The sequence below is a fragment of the Octodon degus genome, unplaced genomic scaffold, assembly GCF_000260255.1.
Source record: "Octodon degus isolate 3935 unplaced genomic scaffold, OctDeg1.0 scaffold00056, whole genome shotgun sequence".
NCBI classification, from domain to species: domain Eukaryota; kingdom Metazoa; phylum Chordata; class Mammalia; order Rodentia; family Octodontidae; genus Octodon; species Octodon degus.
Window position 1 is genome coordinate 5,338,690 of NW_004524632.1, and position 3,497 is coordinate 5,342,186.

A 3,497-nucleotide genomic window follows, 5' to 3' on the forward strand; every position below is an offset into this window, starting at 1 on the left:
GTTATTGTCACAGGAGCTTCTCCGCGCAGGGCTACAAGCTCCGCAGCCGAGGAAACAAGAATCTTAGGAACTGCCGCGATTTTGGTTGTTTGCTTTGGCTATGGGGTCTGCTTCGTCGTTCAGGGTGGCCTCGACATCACAGCCGTGCTCCCGCAGCTGAGGTTACAGGCCTGCGCCACCACGCCCAGCTCTGCCCCCGTATCTTTAACCAAAGCTAGAAGAAAAATCACAAAGCAAATCCATCACTTGCGTCACTCTTTTGCCTCTTGTTTTCAGATTACAACTGTGACTTGCTGCTGCCTACAACTGCCTGTGGAGAGAAAACTAAGTTTTCATCTCACAGCATTGTTTTGTGTGCTTATTATAATTTTCAATAGGAAATTTCATCAAAGGCTTTAGACGTTTGTCCACCCACATATTGGGTCTTTTCCAACTAAATAAGGAATCTCTTTCTCTCTTTTTGAGATAGAATTTCCCTGTGTAGTTCAGGCTGGTCTTGAACTCACACTGTTGCCCACCCAGGCTCGTCTTGAACTCACAGCTACCCTCCTGCTTCAGCCTCCTCCATTCTGGGATTACAGGTTTTTGCCACCATATCCCGCCCCAACAAATCAATTTATCTCCTTTTTCCTAAACAGAAAAAATCCAAGATAGCTATTCAGAAAGCTGGGGAACTACAAATACTGCCCTCGGGTTGTGTTTTGTTTACAAGTGTTTGCAGACTTGGAGTCGTGGGTGTTCTAAGCCGTGTTACTGTTTCAGCACTAGGAGGCAGTGTTGTACCAGTGCCTAAACCGGGACTTCTCCAAGGCTCTTCTCCCTTCCTTCCTAGCTCTGCTACCTTCCCTGCTTCCCTGCGTCACTGTCACTTTTGGCTCCATTTCAGGCGGGTGTTGGGAGCATTTCTGAGCTGTGGGATGACATAAACAGCTAGCAACTACTGACCAGTCTTTGTGGCACAGGTGCTGTTCTGAGCCTTTTTTCTGTACTGTCCCCTTTGGAGGTGTAGCTGTTGTTACTTTCTCCATTTTGCAGAGGGAGGAACTAAGGTGAAATTTCCTTGATGTGTTAAATGCTCCTAAATTAATAAATTTAGCATTTAGTAATTATATATCACTGTTAGAATTTAAGTAATTGACTAGGTATGGTGGCATACACACCTGTAGTCCCATCACCCAGAGACTGAAGCAGGGGATCACCCTGAGTTCAAGACCAGCCTAGGCTACATAGTGAGATCCTGTGTCAACACACACACACACACACACACACACACACACACATTAAAATTAACTAATTCATAGGATTTGAGATAATTAAATGAGGTAATATAAAATAAAAAAAAATGTCCTCAGCACAGCACTTGATATACCTTAAATACTCTGCTTAAAATACCCCCTAAATTTCACATGCCCTGTTCTCTGTCTTCAGATCTGAGATGTCACCTTCATGGTAAGCCCTTTCCTCAGCTTTCAATTCAAAATTGCAGAGCCTGGAGTTGTGGTGTGCACCTGTAATCTTAGCACTTGAGAGGCTGAGGCAGAAGGATCATTGTGGGAGACCAGCCTAGGCTCAAGGCCAGCCTGAAAGACATAGTGAGACCCTGTCTCAAAAAGACAATAAAGTCTCATTGATATTTGTTTCTCAATAAAACAAAACAAAAACAAACAAAAAAGACAATAAAAGTGGGGCTGGGGAGGTGGCTCAGTAGAATAAGTGCTTTCCTGGCAAGCGCAAGGGCCTGAGTTCAATCCCTAGTTCCACCAAAAAAAAAAGAAAGAAACAACAGACAATAAAAGTAAAATTGCATAAAGTGCTTCCCCTATCTTTGTTATTGTCTAATATCTAACCCTGCCTTATTGTCTGTTATACTAGTCATGACCTAGCATATCCATGCTCTGCTTATTTATTTGCTGACTGCCTCAGTTTCTTTATCTGTAAAATGAGGGGATGTTGATAATAGTGCTTACCTCATCATGGGATTTGCATTTTCTTTTGGCAGAACCGGGGATTGAACTCAGGCCCTTGCACTTGCCAGGGAAGCGCTTATTCCACTGAGCCATCTCCCCGGCCCCTGCATTTTCTTTTTTTTCCCATAATCAAAACTTTATTGAAAAACTGCCATCAAAATAGGTGCTCAATGCTGTGCACCTTACAAAGTCAAGCATAATCACATTATCTTGGTATATTCATTATAATTACTGAACTTATGATAAGGCTTTCTATGAAAAAACAAATTCAGGAAGTTGTACGGATCATTAGTGTTGCTTTCTTCTATTTTTTTTTTTTTTACATTTATTTATGTGTGTGTGTGTGTGTGTGTGTGTGTGGCCAGCTCAGCCCACCAGGGGGCGGGGCTGGCTGGCATGTGGTGCTGGGGGATTGAACCGCCGTCCCTGTGCTTTGCCAAGCTTGTTCCAAGTAGGTGCTTTAGACCACTGAGCCATCTCTCCAGCCCCTTAGCTCAGTTCTTTAAGTGGCTGCTTCAACAAAGCAGTCAGGCTCAGATTGCTGTGGTTTGATCCCCACAACTCAAGCCAGCCAAACCTGCCCTGAAGGCATTCAGAGCAAGAAAAAAAACAAAACAGTTTCTAGAACAACATCCAACCTGTAAAGTAGTATGTCTGTGTTAGCAGCTACTATCTTCCTTATTTTATATATATTCTCAGTTACTCTTCTCTCATTGCTGGAACAAATACATGACCCTCAAAGAAAGGAAAGGTTATTTAGCTCAGTCAGTGGAGGTTTCAGTCCATACTCAGCTGGCTTGAAGGCAGAGCGGCACATGGAAGAGGGCAGCCCCTCATCGCGGCCGCAAAGAGCAAGAGAGCAAAGGGAGGGGTAGCAGCTGCTGCTTCTAGCACACCTCTCTCCCCTCACGTTGTATTGTAGATTACCTGACCCAGGATGGGTTCAGCACCCACACCCACAATTATCGACCACAAACTCCAAAAGTCACCTCATGACTGCATGAGGCTTCAGGGGGGACAGCTATTCACAAACTAATAAACACACACACACACACACACACACACACACACACACACACACACACACAGGTTTTTTGTGATACTTTGTTGTTTTGGCACCAGGGATTGAATTTATGACCTTGTGCTTATGTGGCTGAGCTATCTCCCCAGCTCTTTCCTTATTATGTAGCAACGTAGTGGTAGTGGAAAGTACTTCTTTGTTTTTTATGAGGGGCCGGGGAGATGGCTCAGTAGAATAAGTGCATGCTTGGCAAGTGCAAGGACATGGGTTCAACCCCCGGTTCTGCAAAAAAAAAAAAAAAAGTATTTGGTACAAGGTCTCACTATGTAGCTCAAACTCATAGTAATCTTCCTGTTTCAGCCTCCCCAGTGCTATTACAGGTGTGCACCATCATACCCAATCTTGGTGGTGGGCTCAGAGCACCCTGCGGTAGGGCCAGCGCAGCATGTGGTGCCAGGGATCAAACCCTAGTTCTTGCACTTGCCTAAGCAGGTGCTTAGTCCGCTGAG